General features: G+C 38.1%; 1 protein-coding gene and 1 non-coding gene across 2 annotated transcripts in view; both read right to left on the bottom strand.

The window, feature by feature from the left end:
- Pcsk2 (proprotein convertase subtilisin/kexin type 2) overlaps nucleotides 1-21,991 on the bottom strand; it is a 273,006-nt gene that overhangs the window by 144,460 nt on the left and 106,555 nt on the right. The gene's annotated exons all lie outside the window — the stretch shown is intronic.
- LOC125619291 lies at nucleotides 4,310-4,497 on the bottom strand. Its single transcript, XR_007350777.1, has one exon. It is a non-coding gene; the product is annotated as a U2 spliceosomal RNA (small nuclear RNA).

The following is a 21,991-nucleotide window of genomic DNA, read 5'->3' as shown; positions in this document are numbered from 1 at the left end:
GAGAGAGAGAGAGAGAGAGAGAGAGAGAGAGAGAGAGAGAGAGAGAGAGATATGCTGGAGTATAACACACAGCCACATCTTATCATTCAAGATTATTTATAGCATGCAGGCTACTCTTTATACTGTCCACTCCAATTTTTCTTCCTGCAAAATGGGACTGGATAGTTCTTTATAAACACCAATCTCAGCAAAGTCAAAATTCCTTAAGGCCAGGATTGTTAACCTTATGCTTATGGGAATACATGTGGCTCTCACTGAGCAGGATCCAAAATGGACTCGCCAGGAATGGATAATACAATATTCTCATTGCACACAGGGACATTGAGAAGTGGTGGGGTTATTTTCATGGAAGACCACGAGGTAGGTTTCTCATTAGATATAGTTTGACTTTAGAGAGCACATGAAACTATTTTGATCTTTATCTGTTTCTCTTAAATAAAACAGTTCTATCAGAATCATTTGTCTGAATTAGGCCTCTGGATAGTAACTCCCAGCCCAGTATCCTTGAGTTGCTCAATGAAGTACTCAGGGCACACAGCAAAAAGATGAAGAAAACTCTCACCACAGTGAGGAAGTAGGACTTATGGCTCATCTATAGCTAGAACTCAAAGGAATTGCTACCAAACACTAGGTCAGGGCACTGAATAGATAAACACGTTTGGTGACCTGCTTCTGTAATGTCCTGAAAACAAAAGTCCTTTTTAGCAAAAAATCTGCCCCACTGTCTGTCTTTGAGTTTGGCACCAAAATGTCTCTATTAACCACCGGGAAAGCCTCTGTTCATCCTCTCTCTGCTCCCCATCTCTGCTATGCCCAGCCATGACTTCTTTCCCACAGCTATTAAGGAACATACATTTCTAGAATCACAACAGATGAATAGGAGGTAAAGGCTGATGGTGGCCCATCTTACTTTAAGAGCTGCAAATCATGGTGGCACATGTCTATAATGCCAGCAACCTGGGTGGCTGAGGCAGGAGGATCCCAAGTGCCAGGCCAGCCTCAGCAACCTAGTAAGAATCTATCTCTAAAAAAAATTTAAAAGGGCTGGGGATAGAGCTCAGTGGTAGAATGCTTCTGTGTTCTGTCCTCAATACCAAAAGAAAAAAGCCATCAATCACAAATGTGTGGGTAAGCAGAAACAGGTAAAAAATTCCCAGTGGCAGTGCATATAGTGTATTGTCATTTTTAGTCATTTAATATGTTTATAGTGTCTGAAAGATCTTCAGGGAGGGTAGGAGGATGTTCCATGTCAATGTTGTAGGTCCTTTAGACACAGGGAATTTGTCAAAGAACTGTGTACTTCTAACATATTTGGGAAAGTGATTAAATTACCGGACAGATCAAGGGTAACCCAACAGTGAGTCTGGTGGCCAATGCTGGATTTGGATACAGCTTCTCATTCAAAAATAAATAAACCAGGAAAAAAAGACATTAACACAGGAAGATTGGAAAGTAAAATATTAGGAACGAGAAGAATTAGAAGGTAAAATACTAGGAACAAGAGAAGAACATTATCCTGAAGACTCAGGGAGAAGCACTACAGTTAAAAAGGACCAAACACTGGAGCCGGAAGAAAGTTACAAGGCATATTGATTGAGACATAAATGAAGCTTTTAATGAAATAGAAGCCCAAATCCACAAGATGCATAGGAATAAACATATTAAGAAAAAAAAGGTAAACTGATGAAACAAATATGAAGAGAATGCAAGTCCAAAAGTTTAGGAGATAGGAATGTCCCTAAATGATTTCTCAGTAATGAATACTATAAGAAGAAGTGGGAATGGTCTAAAATCAGATAATGTTTTCATGGGGACCTGGATGACACTACTTCAGAAACTTCAATATCTCCTTATTTATAAGCCTTAGGAGAAAGATATGGGGGATCAGTGGTTTTCCCCCCTTATTGGTACTGGCATTTGGGATGGACTCTTAGGAATTTCTAGCTAGAAAGTCATAACTTTCAGAGACCTGAGAGTAGATAGGTGTTACATAGGAGGCAACACCAAGAGGGGCTGGGTTGCATAGGTGTTATGGAAGACAAATGTTGAGCCTTAAGTCTTAAGACCTGGTGGTCCAAATTATTAACTTAGAACATGATTATTGCTTGTATTCACTGTAATGTATACAAAACTGAGCCTGAATTCTACCCAGAGTTAGAAGCCTACTTGACATGTTCTTTGCTGGAATAGCAATAACAGGAGCTAGGCAGTAGTGGAGTAACAGCTTGAATGCAATGTCCCAAATGTACCAGTGGCCCCAGCTTCTCAGTTGGCAATGTTCCTAACAATATTACTGGAAAACAAACAAGCAAAATAAAACACTGTAATTGATGCAAAACAAAATGCTTAACAATATATAGACTGATAGGCTCACCACATTCTAGGCAAGATTAATAACATGAGATCTATACTTAACCATATTCCAGGGCATATTTGAATTGCAATGATAGAAACAAGATGCTAGAAGCAGCTGAGCAGAGAAAACAAAACAATACAATATGCTAATCATAAAGGAGTAAAAAAAATCAAACCGTGGTAGGCCTTCTCTCCAGCACTGAATGGCAGAATCCAACCAATATTGTTCAAGAGGTCAGTGTATGTGTTCCCGCTACTTTTGCTGCATAACAAATTGACCCAGGACATGGTAGCTTATAGCTACTATTTCATTTTGCTTAAGGATTCTGTGGGTAAGGAATCAGGTTGACTTGTTTCTGTAATACTATTTTTGGAGCCTCAACTGGAGAGACTCAAAGGCTGGACACAATGGAAAGGCTGGGGTCTGTGTAAGATGTAAGGTTTATCATTACCAGGTTAGGACCTCAGGCTGGATCTGACCTAAGGATGATACTATCTTTTTATCCCTACATGTCTGCTGTCTTGTTCATTTCCTCTCTATAGGGGTTTACAGCTGGGATCAACCGGGGGAATTGCTTTAGGTCTCTCAAATGTCTATGTTTTGGATTCTTTTATAATCACAAGTACCTTTTACTTTCTTCAAGATTCAACAATGATCCTGGCTCGGCTGGGCACTCCTAGAACCCCAGCAACTTTGGAGGCTAAGGCAGAAGGATTGCAAGTTTGAGGCCAGCCTCAGCAACTTAGTGAGGCCCTATGCAACTTAGTGAGATCATCTCAAAATAAAAAATAAAAAGGGCTGGGGATGTGCCTTAGTAGTAAAGCACCTCTGAGTTCAATCCCCGTGCAAACAAAACAAAACAAATCAACAAACACCCCACCTCCAAAAAAAAAAAAAAACAACCCACCACCAACAAAACAGAAACATAAACTAAAACCCAACCAACTAAACAAACATAAAACCCTCAAACAACAACAATGATTTAGCCTGGATTTGAAAGGTGCTGCTTGCCTCATCATCTCACTCTCATTCCCACATCACATTCCCTCCATTATGATCTGGCCAGGCTAGTCTCCTCATTAAATCCTCACATGTCCCTATGTGTCTCCTGCCTAGGACAATTCACTCACATCTTAATGTTTTTGCATCAAAATACCAATGCATGGGCTGGGGATGTGGCTCAAGCGGTAGCGTACTCGCCTGGCATGCGTGCGGCCCGGGTTCGATCCTCAGCACCACATACAAACAAAGATGTTGTGTCCGCCGAAAACTAAAAAATAAATATTAAAATTCTCTTTCTCTCTAAAAAAAGAAAAAAAAATACCAATGCATGAACCACTCCCCATGCTCTCCCCATTCCTTGAGATCTGCTATAATTCTTGATGACAGTCATCATTACTTTTGGTAACTCTCCTTGCAAATGGATCAATTGAATCACACAATCATTTAGCACCAGACCACTGGGTTTTTCCTGTGCTTTTGTGTTACATTGGCATTAAACTGTAATTTCTTTGGGGGACAACAAAACCAAGTGTGAAAAAAATATGTTTTTTTTTTTCCAGAGAGAGAGTGAGCAAGGGAGCAGGAGAGAGGTATTTCTGCCATTTCCATCCTCTAGGTTTGCATTTATAAAACGGAGTTGTATCAAAGTTCTCTTACGGTATCTACACCACTTCTTCTATATATGACAAGCCCACCATTCCTCTCTGAAGAAATGTGATTTCCATTCATCCAAACAAATGAAAGTCTCCAAGTTGCACTTACCCTCCCACCATTTAAAAAAGTTACTTCCCATTTCATTTCACATTGTGAAATTTAATCACTTATGCAACCATTTTATGGAATCTAAAAAATGCTTCTGCAAGAAGCCTCCTAGAGAAGGGTGTTATATTAATTGTTGAGTGGATCTCCCTAAATATGTATGCAATTCCCCTCATCCCCAGCTCTGCTGAAGTGGAGTGCGCTATTCCTGGAGGTACTGCAATACCAGGTCAATGCACGGAGTGGTTGGAGCAAGGTCCTAGTCCATATCTTATTTCCAAAAATCCACTTAGTATATTGTCTTTTGGATAGAGAACATATCAGGTATTAAACTGATAAGAACAGATGCAACACTTGATATTAGCCAAAGTACAAGGAGTGATAAACTATATTAATGTCTTGATGAGTCCAACAACATCACTTCAAAACCAAGATGCTATTTCAGCCTTCTTATATCCTTTCTGGGATTACCATCTTGAATTTTAAGGAGGGTTGATTTATTTGCTTCTTGAAGTTCAGCTGTCAATTAGGACTCACCTGTCAGACATATGCTTTGATTGTTTTTCCCTTTGAATTGCAACAAGCAGCATCTTTTGATCATTCTATAGATGATGTGGATTTATTGACTCTCCCAATGGCTCCCCAAGTTCTGTGAAGGTACTAGCCATGTCCCCCAGTACCAACATTCTCCCTCTTTGTTTCTGAGCTAGAGAGAGTACCAGTACAATGACAGCTCAGTCATCTTAGAGTAAGTACATTCTATGATGTTTTCACAAAGGCAAAATTGCCCAATGATGCATGTCTAAGTTGTTAACCAATGCATGACTGCATTTATTGGATTAAAAAGTTGAAGGATATATTGAAGACAAAGGGCATCTTCAGGTTTGCTACTTTTCTGAAATGTTCCTCAGAAAACAGACCAAAAATTCACTTTAAAACAAAAATAGTAGCAACAATAAAAAAAAGTCAAGTTTCTTCTCAGATGGAAGAACCTGAATCTAGAGAGACCTCAAATGTAGAGGTGTCAGAGTTCAGGAGCAAGTCAAAATGACTGGCCAGGTCTTCCAAGATGGTGGGCTAGAGGGAGGCTGCATTCTGTTTCGCCCCGTGACCTAGGATTCAAGTAGTGGGAATATTGTTTTTCTGTGAGTGATTAGAGGACCCCAGACAGCTACTCCCACACAGGAATCACGGCTGCTGTGCCACAGTAGGACCACCCATGCAGTACCTGGCTGCTGCCCACACTCAGGACCTCCGGTTGCCACTCCATGTGGACCCCCATCTACCAACATGGGGCTCCCTGGGTCACCTCCATCTTGGGACAATGCAATCACTGCCATAGTCCCCTACATGTGATATCCTGCACCTGGGGACACAGGACAGGATCTGGAGATAGCTGTCAATCACAAACTGCACACCACAGAGCTGCATCTTTGAACATGTCATGCAATGCCACTACCCAGCCCAACCTGACCTGACACCCCATCTCTGAAAGCAGCTACCTCCATCTTGGGACATCTTTGTCACCATCTTTAGTTGGGGCAACTCTTGCATGGGACACCTGCTGGGGCCTAGAAGCAATATCAAGGTACCTATAGTCCCCAACTCTCTCCTTTCTCTTACAGCCACTAACCCTGAACAGTGCTTGCGGCTATGTGGCTGGTCAATAGCTCACAAAGCTTGCTCCTGAACTGCCCAATACAAGACAGCTCTCTTACAGGTGCACAGCCCCCAGAGTGCAGCCGCCAACATGTAGCCCACTAGACCTCTGAAGAGAAAGGTTTCTGATTGGTAACTGTTGTATTCTGCTACCTTATGTAAAATGTGGATGTGTAACCGATGTGATTCTGCAATCCGTATTTGGGGTAAAAATGGGAGTTCATAACCCACTTGAATCTAATGTATGAAATATGATATGTCAAGAGCTTTGTAATGTTTTGAACAACCAATAAAAAAAATAGAACTCACATAAAAAAAAAAAGAAAGGTTTCTGATTGGGAAGTAGAAAGGGAGAGGGTGAGTGAGATACAGTTTAGAGACTAAATTAGAGACCAGGAATTGTGAGGTCTACAGGAAATATAAGGAGATAAGACCAGAAGCTCACATCACATGAGCAGGCCCCAAAGGAGATCCTTGGTGTGCAGTCTCCCATCAGGGACTGGCAAGTGCTATACCCCACCTCCAGGACCAACCCTCCCACCCTAATAACCTTCACCATCCTGAGGGTGGAGATACCAGCAAACAACAGACAACCCCACCTATTGGATGAGAATGGAAACAGGAAAGATACTGAACTCCAACAAAAACAATCCTGTATTTTCCTTCAGGATTTTTTTTTCTTTTTCTCTTTTCCCCCCTTCTTTTCTCTCTCTCTGTCTTCTCCTGCCCTCACATCCCCAACATGTGTGAAACCAAGTACTTTTCATGAATTAGGCTACTGAGGACTGGGATGCCTGAATAGTACATTACAGTGGTGTTATATATTCGTTTATCTCCTATTTTTACATTTTTCATTTTTCTTAATTTTCATGTTTTTTTGATACTCTATTCTCTTCCCACTTACTTGTCTCCCGCAAACCACTTTCTCTCTTTTCTCCAGCTACTAGTCAACTTCTTTAGATTCCTCTTCCTAGCTTCCTAAGATCTAATAACTCTATATGCTCACCTCCTACCTCCTTAACATATCATCCTACATGCCACAACCAGTTCTCTCTTTGTCCATCATTACAAACTGTAGACCCTTTTGCTTATATTGTAGATAATAATTGAATTCAACATTTCTGTATATCGAGACAAAACCATAAATGTTTTATTAGCAAACATTTGTTTTTAGAGTGTATATTGTTTATATTGGAATCAGACAACACTGTCCTTCACCTCAAAGGAGAGTTCTTGGAACCCTTCAGGGGCACTATAAGCCTATAGGGTAAGAATGGTAACGCCTTTGATCAACAAAGCTAGAAGGGAAGACGCACAAACAATATGAAAAGACAAAGGAAGAAAGTGCCACAAACAAATCAAGATACCACATTATTAGAATCCATGGCCAGCACAGCAGAGAAATGACAGAGAAGGAGGTCAGGATGTACATAATTAAAATGTTCTGCGAATTAAAGGATGATATAAGAGCAAGTACAGGCAGTAAAAGATCACTTTGATAAAGAGCTGCATAAACAAATACAGGAAGTAAAAGGTTACTTCAACAGGGAGATAGAGTTTCTGAAAAAACAAAACAAAACAAAACAACAACAACAAAATCAAACAACCCAGAACTCCCTGAAATGAAAGAAACAATAAACCAAATTAAAAGTACAATTGAAAGCATCACCAACAGATTAGACCACTTGGAAGACAGGACCTCAGACAATGAAGACAAAATATATAATCTTGAAGAGAATGTAGATCACACAGTGAAAATAGTAAGAAACGATGAGCTGAACAGTCAAGAAATATGGGACAGCATAAAAAAACACAATTTAAGAGTTATTGGGAGAGAGGAAGGAATAGAGTTCCAAACCAAAGGAATGAGCAATAATGAAATAATATCAGAAAATTTTTCAAACATGAAGAATGAACTGGAAAATCAAATACAAGAGGCTTACAGGACACCAAATGTACAAAATCACAACAGATCCACACCAAGGCACATTATAATAAAAATGCCTAACATACAGAATAAGGAGAGAATATTAAAAGTCACAAGAGAAAGGGATCAGATTACATATAGGCGGAAACCAATAAGGATCTCTGCAGATTTTTCAACCCAGACCCTGAATACCAAGTAGATTCTTGAAGAACACATACCAAGCTCTGAAAGAAAATGGATGCCAACCAAGAATCTTATATCCAACAAAATTAAGCTTTAGATTTGATGATGAAATAAAAACCTCCCATGATAAACAAAAGTTAAAAGAATTTACAACTAGAAGCCTGCAGTACAGAACATCCTTGGCAGAATAGTCCATGAGGAGGATATAAAAAACAACAATGAAAATCAGCAGAGGGATGGATTACACTAAAGGAAAATCTAATCAGAGGAGAAACCAAGTCAAATTAAATACCAAAAATAAACAAAAATGGCTGGGAATACAAATCATGTCTCAATAATAACCCTGAATGATAATGGCCTAAACTCACGAATCAAAAGACATAGACTGGCAGATTGGATTAAAAAGAAATACCCAACAATATGCTGCCTCCAAGAGACTCATCTCATAGGAAAAGACATCCACAGACTGAAGGTGAAGGATTGGGAAAGATCATACCACTCACATGGACTGCGGAAGCAAGTAGGGGTTTCTATCCTCATATCAATAAAGTAGACTTCAAGCCAAAGTTAATCAAAAGGGATAAAGAAGGACACTACATACTGCTCAAGGGAACCATACACCAACAAGACATAACAATAATAAATTTATTTATTTATTGAGAGAGAGAGACAGAGAGAGAATTTTTTAATATTTATTTTTCAGTTTTCAGCAGACACAACATCTTTATTTTATTTTTTATGTGGTGCTGAGGATCGAACCCAGCGCCCCACGTATGCCAGGAGAGTGCACTACCGCTTGAGCCACATCCCCAGCCCCACAATAATAAATTTATATGCCCCAAATAATGGAGCATCTATGTTCATCAAACAAAATCTTCTCAGGTTTAAGAGTCAAATAGATGACAACACAATAATTCTGGATGACTTTAACACACCTCTGGATAGATCGTCCAACAAAAGCTTAAAAAAGAAACTCAATAAATACAATAATAAAAAAATAAAAAAATAAATAAAACACAATAATAAATAAATACAATAATAAATAAATAAATAAATAAAAAGGACTCAATAATACAATTAATAACTTAGACTTAATTGACATATATAGAATATTCCATCCTTCAACAAACAAATACACTTTCTTCTCAGCTGCACATGGATCCTTCTCTAAAATAGGCCATATATTATACCACAAAGCAACTCTTAGCAAATAAGAAAAAATGTAAATATACTACCCTGCATTTTATCAGATCATAATGAAATGAAATTAGAAATCAATGGTAAAATAAAAATAAAAACTACTCCAGCACCTGGAGACTAAATAATATGCTACTGAATGAACAATGTGTTGCAAAAGACAGTCAAGGAGGAGATTTAAAAATTCTTAGAGGTGAGAGAACACAGATACAAAGTATTGAAATATCTGGGATACTCTGAAGGCAGGACTAAGAGGAAAGTTCATTGCATGGAGTTCATTCCTTAAAAGAAGAAAAAGTCAACAAATAAAGGACTTAACATTACATCTCAAAGCCTTAGAAAAAGAAGAACAAATCAACATCAAAGGTTGTAGAAGACAGGAAATAACTAAAATCAGAGCTGAAATTGAAACAAAAACAAATTGAAAAAATTGACAAAACAAAAAGGTGGTTCTTTGAAAAAAAAATAAAATTGACAAACCCTTAGCCATGCTAACAGAGAGAAGGAGAGAAAACTCAAATCACTAATATACATGATGAAAAAGGAAATATCACAACAAACATTACAGAAATACAGAAGATAATTAGAAATTATTTTGAAAACTTGTACTCCAATAAAACAGAAAATATAGAAGGCATTGACAAATTTCTAGAGTCATATGATTTGCATATACAATTTAAACAGATCAATTTCATGTGATGAAATGGAAGAGGCCATCAGAAGCCTACCAACCAAGAGAAGCCCAGGAACAGATGGATACACAGACGAGTTCTACAAGATGTTTAAAGAAGAACTAATACCAATACTCATCAATTTATTTCAGGAAATAGGAAAAGAGGGAACACTTCCAAACTCATTCTATGAGGCCACTATCACCCTGATTCCAAAACCAGGCAAAGACACATCAAAGAAAGAAAACTTCAGACCAATATCTCTAATGAACATAGATGCAAAAATTCTCAATAAAATTCTGGCAAATTGAATATAAAAACATATCAAAAAGATTGTGCACCACAATCAAGTGGGATTTATCCCAGAGATGCAACATACAGAAATCAATAAATGTAATTCATCATATAAATAAACTTAAAGATAAGAATCATATGATCACCTCAATAGATGCAGAAAAAGCATTTGACAAAATACAGTACCCCTTCATGTTCAAAACACTAGAAAATTTAGGTATAGCAGGAACATATCTCAACATAGTAAAAGCTATCTATGGTAAGCCCCAGTCCAGCATCATTCTAAATGGAGAAAAATTGAAAGCATTCCCTCTAAAACCTGAAACAAGACAGGGGTGCCCTCTTTCACCACTTCTATTTAACATAGTTCTTGAAACTCTAGCCAGAGCGATTAGACAGACGAAGGAAATTAAAGGGATACAAATAGGAAAAGTTATAACTATTTGCCAACAATATGATTCTATACCTAGAGGATCCAAAAAATTCTACCAGAAAACTTCTAGAACTAATAAATGAATTCAGCAAAGTAGCAGGATACAAAATCAGCACCCATAAATCAAAGGCATTTCTGTACATCAGTGACAAATCCTCTGAAAGAGAAACTAGGAAAACTACCCCATTTACAATAGCCTCAAAAAAAAAAAAATTGGGAATCAACTTAATGAAAGAGGTGAAGGACCTCTACAATGAAAATTACAGAACACTAAAGAAATAAATTAAAGAAGATCTTAGAAGATGGAAAGATCTCCCTTGTTCTTGGATAGGCAGAATTAATATTGTCAAAATGACCATATTACCAAAAGTACTATACATATTTAATGCAATTCCAATCAAAATCCCAATGACAAAATCCCAAATGACATTCCTCATAGAAATAGAAAAAGCACTCATGAAATTCATCTGGAAAAATAAGACCCAGAATAGCTAAAGCAATCCTTAGCAAGAAGAGTGAAGCAGGTGGCATACTATACCAGACCTTAAACTATACAACAGAGGAATAGTAACAAAAACAGCATGGTATTGGCACCAAAATAGACTTGTAGACCAATGGTACAGAAGAGAGGTCACAGAGACAAACCCACACAAATATAATTATTTCATACTAGACAAAAATCACCAAAAACATGCATTGGAGAAAAGACAGCCTCTTCAACAATGGTGCTGGGAAAACTGGAAATCCATACGCAACAAAATGAAATTAAGCCCCTATCTCTCACCATGCACAAAACTCAACTCAGAGTGGATTAAGGACCTAGGAATTAAACCAGACACTGTGTGCCTAATAGAAGAAAAAGTAGGCACAAATCAGGATTAGGCCCTGACTTCCTTAATAAGACTCCTATAGTGCAAGAAATAAAATAAAAAGCCAATAAATGGGATGGATTCAAACTAAATAACTTTATCTCAGCAAAAGAAACAATCAGTAAGGTGACTAGAAAGCCTACAGAATGGGAGCAAATTTTTACCACACACACACACATCAGATAGAGACTAATCTCTAGGATATATATATATATGAATTCAAAAATTTTAACACCAAAAACGAAAAACAAAAAACAAATAACCCAATCAATAAATGGGCCAAGGAACTGAACACTTTTCAGAAGATGATATGCAATTAATCAACAAATATATGAAAAAATGTTCAACATCTTTAGCAAATAGAGAAATGCAAATCCAAACTACTCTAAGATTTCATTTCACTCCAGTCAGAATGGCAGCTATTATGAAGACAAAAAACAGTAAGTGTTAGAGAGGATGTGGGGGAAAAGGCACACTATACATTGCTGGTGGGACTGCAAATTGGTGCAGCCAATATGGAAAACAGTACAGAGATTCCTTGGAAATGGAACCACCATTTGACACAGCTATCCCTCTCCTTGGTCTGTACCCAAAGGACTTAAAAACAGCATGCTACAGGGATGCAGCCACATCAATGTTTTTAGCAGCACAATTCACAATAGCTAAATTGTGGAACCAACCTAGATGCCCTTCAGTTGATGAATGGATAGGGAAACTGTTTTATATATACACAAGGAAATATTACTCAGCATTAAAAGAGAATAAAATCATGGCATATGCAGGTAAATGGATGGAGCTGGAGAATATTATGCTAAGTGAAGTTGGCCAATCCCAAAGAAACAATGCTGATGTTTTCTCTGATATGAGGAGGCTGATCCATAATGGGGTGCAGGGGGGAAGAATGGAGGAACTTTAGATAGGGCAAAGGGGAGGGAGGGAAAAGAGGGGACATGGGGGTAGGAAAGATGGTGAAATGAGAAATGAGATGGACATCATGACCCTAAGTACATATATATAGACAAGAATGGTGTGAATATACTTTGTGTACAAAAAGAGACATGAAAAACTGTGCTGTGTATGTGTAATATGAATATGCATTGTGCATCCTGCTGTCACAAATTAGAATAAATAAATTTTAAAAACCCAGACTGACCCTGATCCAGTGCCTGTCTGACCACATCATATGCAGACTGGGTCATGCATACCTTACTATCCCCTTCTTCACTGCCTTTAAACAACTTTATTATTCGTCTTGGGGAAAAAAAAGAAAAAAATTATCTTGGTAAGGTAAGACATGGTGAGCTTCTCTTTTTGTTCCATCTAGACATTCAGTAGTGAAGCCAACTTTATTTTCTGAGGGTTTTTTTTTTCTTTTTTTTGTGGGGCGGTTACTAGGGAATGAACCCAGGGGCACTTAACTACAGAGCCACATGCCCAGCTCTTTTATTTTTTATTGTGAGACAGGGTCTTGGTAAGTTGCTTAGGGCTTTGCTAAATTGCTGAGGCTGGCTTTGAACTTGCGATCTTCCTGCCTCAGCCTCCCAAGTAGCTGGCATTACAGGCATATGGGATTACTGGCTGTTTTCCAGTTTGTGTTCATCATTTATTTTTATTTATTTTATCTTTCTTATGGTACTGGGATTGAACCCAGGGGCTCATGCATGCTAGGCAAGCACACTACCATTGAGGTACATCCCCAGCACTTTTTTAAAATTTTGAGACAGGGTGTTGCTATGTTTCCCAGGGTGGCCTTGAATTTGTGATCCTCCTTCCTCAACTTGTTGATTAGCTGGGATTATAGATGTGTGTCACTGCATCCAGCTCACTTTCTAGTTTTTAATGAAATTGCTGCATCCTGTTCTCAATTTCAGTTGAGGTAAAAATGAATATCCTTCAAACCAAGTGCTGAAGAAGTGCTCCAAGAATAGGGTTTGGAAAAACCTATCTCATGAAGGTCTTTTCCCTAAGAACATCACAAATCAAAACCCAACACTGCTCCCACAAGAGTTTTTACTTCTTTTTTGTTGAAAGAAACAATCTAGTTAAATTCAGAAAATCCAACATTATCATGAAAATGTATCTCTGGAGATTTTCCTTCGTTGTTCTTCAAGGCAAGTTCTCTGGGATTGTACCAATCTTTTGGAATTGCATATTAGAAATGACCCCACATTCTGGGGACTCTTCATTTCTGGTTATTGGTGTCCCTCCTGTAGTACAAGTTGTCGGTGACTTACAGGCTGCTCCCTTCAACTGCTTGAGGGAATCCTGGCTCAATTTTTTTGTAAAAACCTCCATTTTCTTGGGTGTCAATAGTGTTGGGTAGTTTCTTAAATGTCCTTTACATAAAAAACCTCAGAATTTTTAACCTGTATTTTTCTGTCACCCCTGGGACAGATTAGGACAGACCTGTTGTATCGTTTCCAAGAGTATAATCAATTTGTACCTGGAAACCCAGGATACACACTTCATCCTATGAAATGCTTAACATTACCCTGACATTAGCCCTCAGCTCATCTCAGCCTTCACTTAACCCTCTTCAGATAGGGCTAGAGTTTCATTTCCATGGACTAGTTAGAAATATTTTCCATGATTCTACTTAGTACCATCTGGGTCAGCTGTATTTTCACCAATGTGTGTGTGGGGGTGGGGTGGGGAGGAAGGGGGGTGATGTTTAACCAGCTTCATGATCAGAAAGCCAGAGCTGCCTTTGTTACTCCTCACTTGATCTACTTCTTTGTGGTCTGCCATTTGCCTGATGTTTGCTCAGCACCTGGTAAGCAAAGAGCTTTCAAAAAGGTAGAAAGAGAAAAATCAATATCTCTGCCCATTTAGATAGCCTCTCTCTATTCAGCAATATTCAAACAGCACTGGGGAGGAAAGCAGGAGATGAATGCATCTTAGGGACCTGGAGAAGGCATCTATCAATTGGTCTAAGCAATCAATGACATTCAACTAGTGGCTAGCCTGGATTTAAGTGACCAGGTTTTTATAAAGCCATGGCTTGAAGAAACAACACCATCTTCATCTGATGACATGCATCTCTCCAATCTGATGAGAAGCAGTACCCTATCAACCTGCTAAAGGCAAATCATTATGAAAATCTAATCATAGAACAAAATGTAAAAGGCTTTACAACATTATGTTATTGAATCCTTTCAACAATCTTATAACATAACCATAACATGGTATGATTATTGAGAAAGGTTAAAGTCTGTCTTCTATGGTTCTCCCATTGAAAGGCAGGACCCATGTCCCTCTCTTTAATCTGGGCGAGCTCGTGACTAGTCAGACCATAGAGCACGGTAGAAGTGATGCTTCTAACTTCCAAGAATAGGTCAGGAAAGGCCACTTGATTTTTATTTTGGGAAAGCTAGTTATTTTGTAAGGAAGTTCAACTATCCTGAGACGGCCATGCTGGATAGGCCATACCCTCATTAGCATTCACAGCCTGAGGCCGTGTGAGGGACCATCTTGGATATCCAGCCCTGGTGTCTTCAGATGGTCCCAAATCCACTGCCATTTGAATACACCCATGGGAGACCCCATCAGGGATTTAACAACCTCTTCCCAAATTCTTGTCCCACAAAGTGTGATCAAATAAAATGGCTAGGCTTGGGAGCAAGTACTTACACAGCCATATTAACCAGTGCAATTATTGATCATTTGATTGAGTAAAAGAATTAAGTTTCGCAAAGTTTGAAGAGTTTACCCAAAGTCACACAATTTCAAAGTTGCTGGTTTTACAGCAGATTTGTCCCAGTCAGAAATCAATGCTTTCATCTCTGTACTGTAATGCCTCTCTATTTAGTCAGTTAACTGTGGGGAAAACCTAACATAATTAAGAATGTGTGAATAAAAAGTGAACTATCACTCCTTTATATGCTTCCTTGAAGATTCCTTTGGGAGTGAAGGTGTCCACCATATCAGGTGTGTGAATGAAAAGTAATGCTCACATGATGCTGGGTGGTCATTACTTGTCCCAGGGGAAGAGACCTTGGAGGTTTGCTTCCAGATATTGTTCTCTCTGTTTTGTGGCCCCTTCCTGTTGGTCCTGACTAGTCTCAACTTTACCATTGGTTTCTCTACCCCCAAATTAACCTTTGGAACAAAGATTCCCTGTTTTGGAACAAAGAACAAGCATTCATTGACCCCCTATGTCCCCAAGTACAGTCTCCTAGTGGGCATCTCAACTGATCTTTGTCATCATCCTGGGAAAGAAGTGCTGTACTTCTACCTGTACTTCCTGGATGCAGAAACCAGGTCTTAGAGAGGCTAAATGAGCTGTCCAAGTTGATTAGTACATTTAAACCTATAATTTTCTGAGTTTCATTATGCTGTGCTCCAAGTTTACATTGTCCTCAGCATATCACTCATTAAAAAAAAAAACAAAAACAAATTATAGTTTAGTGCTTAGTGCTTGTGTAGTCCCTGTAAACTTCTTATTCTGATGAGTCTGATGACTAGTGAGAGATAATATGTCTATATACCCAAGACCAAACTGTGCCCTACCTAAAGACCTTCTTTGGAAAACCAGAGTGCCCATGTCATTCTATTGAATGCCCCCAAGATTGAGATTGTGCTGGCAGACAGCATTTCAGGCACAAAGAACTTGATTTGGTTGATAATACAGACCAGCTGAGCTACCTTGGGCAGGTTATTTAATCTTTCTGAGTCTTCATTTGTTCACGTGTAAGGTGATAGAATAGGCAGGTGAACTTGAACGTGGTATGAATGTACTCTGGACACACAACTATCTGGATTTGAAGCCATCCATGTGTGAAGTGAACTGTAATGAAAAAGTGTATGAAAATAATAGCAATGAAAAACATTTATCAAGTGACTTGCCGTATACTTAGCACTGTTATTAGCACATTATACCAATTTAACCTCCATTACTATAATCATCCCCATTTTATAAAAAAGGACATACTTGAGGAGGTGGACTTGTCTAAAATCACACAGTATTATGGTTTGGATATGAAGTGTCCCCAAAAGACTCATGTGTTGAATGCTTGGTTCCTAGTGAAGCAATGTTCACAGTTTGGGCTTTTTGGATCATGAGGGTTCATTGGATTAATCCATTCATAGCTGGATGGACCACTGGGAGGCTGTATAAGGTGAGGCCTAATTGAAGAGTGGGTCCTTGGGGGCATATCCTTGGGGCTATGTCTTGTCCCTATCCCTTTCCTCACTCCCTCTCTTTTCTTCCCAGGTGCCATAAACTGAGAAGATTTCCTTGGCCAAGCCCTTCCATGATGTTTTGCCTCATCTCAGCTCAAAACAATGGAAGCAGCCAACTACAGACAGAAACCTCCAAAACTGTAAGCTAAAATAAATTCCCAGGTATTTGTCCCAGCAACTAATACACACAGGTATAAAGTGGGCAAATCAAGATTTAAACAAGGGCCGTTTGGCCCCAGAGGCCTCAGTCTTAAACCACTTCTTTAAAAAAAAATATTTTGACACATACACTTGTATGGGGTACAGTGTAATATTTTGATACATGTACTCAATCTATAATGATCAAATGAGGGTAATTAGCATTTTCAACACCTCAACAGACAAATACACAAATAATATTGACAAATACTCATTAATGTCAGAACAGACAATAATGTAACGGGAATTTGGAGTTGATCATTGAGTTGAGAGGCCCAAGAATCTCGAGTTCTGTTCTCCCTCCAGGTCTGGTGATCCACTTTGTCTCTATAGCATCTCTTATTTATCCTGGAGGGAGGAAAGCAATGCTCCCAAACATAATACAGCATGCAACATGAGTTCTATGAAGTCAGTTGCATGCATGTGGAGTATGTTATGGAAGCTCTTTCTAATTTTTCTTTGTAAACTAAGAAGACAAGAAGCAATCCCAACTATTCTAAGTATCGTAAAATAAAGGCAGGGTTCACACAAGTGAGAACATGGACATCACTGTGAACCTTTTAGCAGATCAGCAATAGTAAACACTGCACATACCTGTGTTTGGAATTCGTACAATGGCTTAATCAATGACCTCCCACTTATCAAATTCAATGCTCTTCTTTTAATTCCACTTGATCCTTTGTTAGAAATGGACATGGGTATTTCTTAACTTGTAGGAGTTCTTCCATTTCTATTATAACTCTCCTTTTCCATACATAAATACTGAGAAAATAGTATTTAGGGGTGAGGTCCATTGAGGGTGAAATTTTAAAGCAGAATGTTACCTGTGTTAACTGAAAAGACTCTTGAACTTAGTCCTTGGCTTAGAGCTATGCTTGGCTGAGTCTGTCTTAGATCAGCCAAACCACAACCAAATCATACACATTAATGAGAAAGAATTGTTCCTTGTAGGCCTTTGCAAGTTTTGTCTGTTTGTTATGAAGAAATAGCTGGATAATGTACAATTTTATTAGCACCATTATGAAACTAAATAGCAAATGTAAAGAGTTAAAAACAATGCTTGGGATGGAATAGATGCTCTGTGAGTGTGAGCTATAATTATCACACCTGGTGTCAAACCATTGGGAAAGTTTTAATAGGAGCGAAGGAAACTTCTCCAACCTCTGGTGTCTTGTATGGAGTACAGTGTGATATTTTGATACATGTCCTCAATCTATAATGATCAAATGAGGGTAATTAGCATTTTCAACACCTCAACAGACAAATACACAAATAATATTGACAAATACTCATTAATGTCAGAAATCAGATGCTCTAGAATCCAATACATGTGTCTTGGTCTGCACATATGAATCTGAGTTACCATTTATCAAATAAGTTTGGACATGTGTGCCAACTTCATAGATTGCTTGTTTCAAATCACAAGAGACAATGGGCATATAAGTACTTGGAGGACTATGAACCCCCATTGTTAACATTATTTCAACTTTCCCTTCAAGAATAAAAGTTATCCTGAGCAGTTCACAGTAGAAGACCATGCAGTTCTTTAAGATCTGCTTTTCTGGCTTATCAAGGACTAGGTACACATAAGTTTTTGCAAATACTAGAGCTTTTACCAGAAAGGGCTGAATCTTGCATTGTGTTTTCACAAATCTAGTTTGAGATTCAATTTTGTTTTCAGTTTTCATGAACTATTCTTTTCTTATCAGGAGGATTGTACCTGAGAGTGGTAAAAACAGCCAGTTTGGTGACAGAAGACCTGGGTCTAAGGAATGGTTCATGGTTGAGCTACTTCTTGGCTGTGATCTGGAGAAATTGTTTAGCTTTGGGATAAAATTAAATTGATATTCATCTAGGAACAGTGGTGCATACCTGCAATCCTAGCTACTTGAGAGCTGAAAATTAGGAAGATGGCAAGTTCAAGGTTGTCCTGGGAAATTATGCGAGACCCTGTCTCAGAATAAAATAAAAAGGTCTGGGTATTTGGCTTAGTGGTAGCGTGTCTTAGCTCTCTGTGTGAGGATGTGTGAGGATGTGTGTGGCCTGGATTTAATCTCCAGTACTCACCTTCCCCAAAATAATTAAGATTATATTCATAAAAGTGTAAATTTTACAGGGTTATTCCAGAATCCAGTAAGACCCAATGCTGCTGCAGATGTGATGAGACATATTTTCCTAAGCCTTTTTTTTTTTTGAGGAAGTGTGAATTGGCACAGCCCAAGTGGTGTGTGTTGAAAGAGTACATACAGCTCTAAAATGGAGTGATTGACATCATTATCCAAAGTACATGTATAAGGACATGAATTGGTATTAACATACTTTATATACAACCAGAGATATGAAAAATTGTGCTGTATATTTGTAATAAGACTTGTAATGCATTCTGCTGCCATTTATTTTTAAAAAATCAATAAAAAATAAAATGGACCTGACATTTGAATTAGTTAATTCAACTTTTAAAACTATGCATGAAAGGACTTTGAGTGTCTACTTATTAACCCACTTCTCTTATTCCCATTTCTTACCACGAAGACTAGTGCAGTCAGACATCTGTTTATCTTGCTTATGTGATGAAACCATGGGATCTTTCCTGGCCAAAAGCAATAAGGGGACTTCAGAGAAGGATTTCCCCCTCTCCATGAATAAAGGAAGATCTCTTTCACATTTCTCCAGCCATCCTTCTGCTTTCTGTCCTTGGAAGCTGGAGTAGGAAGATGTGTCGTCTGGACCTGCAGCAACCATCTTGCAACCCCAGGGGCAGGTAGAGAGAACTGTGGAGACAGCAACCTGGATCCTGGATTTTTAGCTGCTGTTACAGCTTTGGAATTGCCTGCCTTGGACTTCCTGTTACATGGGCTAAGACCTTTATTATGAAAGTTGTCATTGTTTCTGTTCTTGACAGCAAAAGGTTTATTAGCTAATATACCATACCATAGCCATTATTTCTATATTTCACATAGAAAGAAAGATCTAGAACTGCACTGTCCAATAGGTAGTCACTGCCTCACGTGGCTAATGAGCACTTGAGATGTGACTAGTTGGAACTGAACTGGACTGTAACTATAAAGTACACACTGGAGTTTGAAGACTTAGTATAAGAAAATAATGCAAAACACTTCATTATAATTGCATTGATTCCATGTTGAAATGTTGGTATTTTAGATATATACATAAAATATATTATTATTAAAATTAATTTCCCTTACTCTAAAAAAATGTGGCTACTTAATATTTGTACACACAATTGTGGCTTACATTATATTTCTCTTGGACAGCACTGATATAAAAAATACCAAACTAATAATAATGGTCACTTCTGGGGTGTGATAGTAAAAGAGGGGTTTGATATGCAGGGAGAATTTTCTCCCTTTATAAATGTCTAGAATTTTCTACACTGAGCATATAATTATAGGTTACTTCCATGAGCTTTAAAAATCTAAGACAAGATCAAAACAAATAATTTAATACATATGCAAACAGTCTTTGCTAATTGTAAAGGTAGGCACACATTTTAAAGGGTGGAGCTTTGAAATTTGATAACCATCTCTTTTTGAAGATTATATGCCCTTGAGTATGTACAACAGGCATTTTCAATCTCTACAATCTTAAATATTAGATAAAGTATTTTATTTAATAAATAAAAGAAATATTCAGGTAGGATTTATGATAATGAGACAGAGTGTGTCTGTTTTTGACAGCAGAGCCTTATTTGTAAAACAAACTTGCTTTGGAATAATTGGGACATACTTAAGAAATGAGCAACAAAAATAAAAGGTGACTCGTAAGGAATTAAGATGTATTTGGGTTAGCTCAAATATAACTAGCAATATTTATGATTATTTTCTTTTCACTGGTAGAACATAGCAATGCACTAACCAGCCCAGATTTATCCTGGCTCTTGCCTTCTTGTGATGCATTGGTAGGTTTATTTTTCTCCAAACCCCCCCTGTGTCATTAGATTTCAGATTTAACATTGATTTATTCCTGTGGAAGCCTTGCCAAATACCGAGATAAATTACTGGGCCTACGTGATTAAAGAAGAATAATGGTTTGTTTGTAGTCAACACTGTGTTTAATATGTTAATTATTATTTTTAATTAAAAAGTCAGCACATGATTCCCAACCTAATAATGGAGCTGGAGAGGAAGACAGCAACCAGGCCAGGCTGTAGGGAAGGGAAGAGAGACCATTGCGTGTCTTAGCTCTCTGTTTGTTGTGTTCTGGCAAAGTTTAGATACTAACTGGCATTCAGGCATGAGCATTGGAGTCTTTGAGGGTAATTTTATGATTGTCCACAACTTAAGCAGAAATCTAAGAGATTTTTGCTTCGATTTTATGATTTCACTCATAGCTTAGCCACAGGATGGCTGTGTGTGGCTGGCCAGGACAGTTTCTACTCAGGATCTCACTTTTTCCATAAAACAGAACTTTGGGCTAGAAGACAATCTCAAAACTCTTTTCCAGATTTGAACTTGCCTTTCTTCTCCTCTCTTCCTTTCTGCAACACCCTCTCTTGCAAAATGTTCAGTTTACCAGTAAAACACACATCTTTCTCACATTTAAAGCTAAAGTTAAGTGGATATGATGGCCCACACCTGCAATCCCAGTTACTTGGGAGGCCGAGGCAAGAGAATGGCAAGTTCAAGGGCAGCCTCAGCAACGTAGTGAGACCTTGTCTCAAAATGAAAAATTAAAAGGGCTGGGAATGTAGCTCAGTGGTAAAGCTCCCTTGGGTTCAGTCTTCTACCGTGCCACATCCCCAACCAAAGCTACAGTTAATTAGCTGCATTACCAGTGTCCCTCTATTAACATATATTATTTATGTTAAGTATTTTGTATATAGCAAATACCATAATATATATTAAATTATGTATGTGTATCTTTTTAGGGGCAGGTACTGGGGATTGAACTCAGGGGCACTCGACCACTGAGCTACATTCCCAGTCCTATTTTGTATTTTATTTAGAGACAGGGTCTCAGAAATTGCTTAACACCTTGTTTTTTGCTGAGGCTGGCATTGAACTCACAATCCTCCTGCCTCAGCCTCCTGAGCCACTGAGATTATAGGAGTGCACCACCGTGCCTGGCATAGGTATATCTTAATATGTAGTTATAAATACATAAAAAGTATGGATGATTTTATAATTACCTATAATTTTAAATATATAAAAATTATGTACAATTTTATAATCACCTATATTATAATCATACAATATATACATGCTGTACATAATTTGTATATATTCTATATTACATATAATT

This window comes from Marmota marmota, unplaced genomic scaffold (genome assembly GCF_001458135.2).
Source record: "Marmota marmota marmota unplaced genomic scaffold, marMar, whole genome shotgun sequence".
Lineage (NCBI taxonomy): Eukaryota > Metazoa > Chordata > Mammalia > Rodentia > Sciuridae > Marmota > Marmota marmota.
This window is presented reverse-complemented; position numbering and strand designations above follow the sequence as displayed.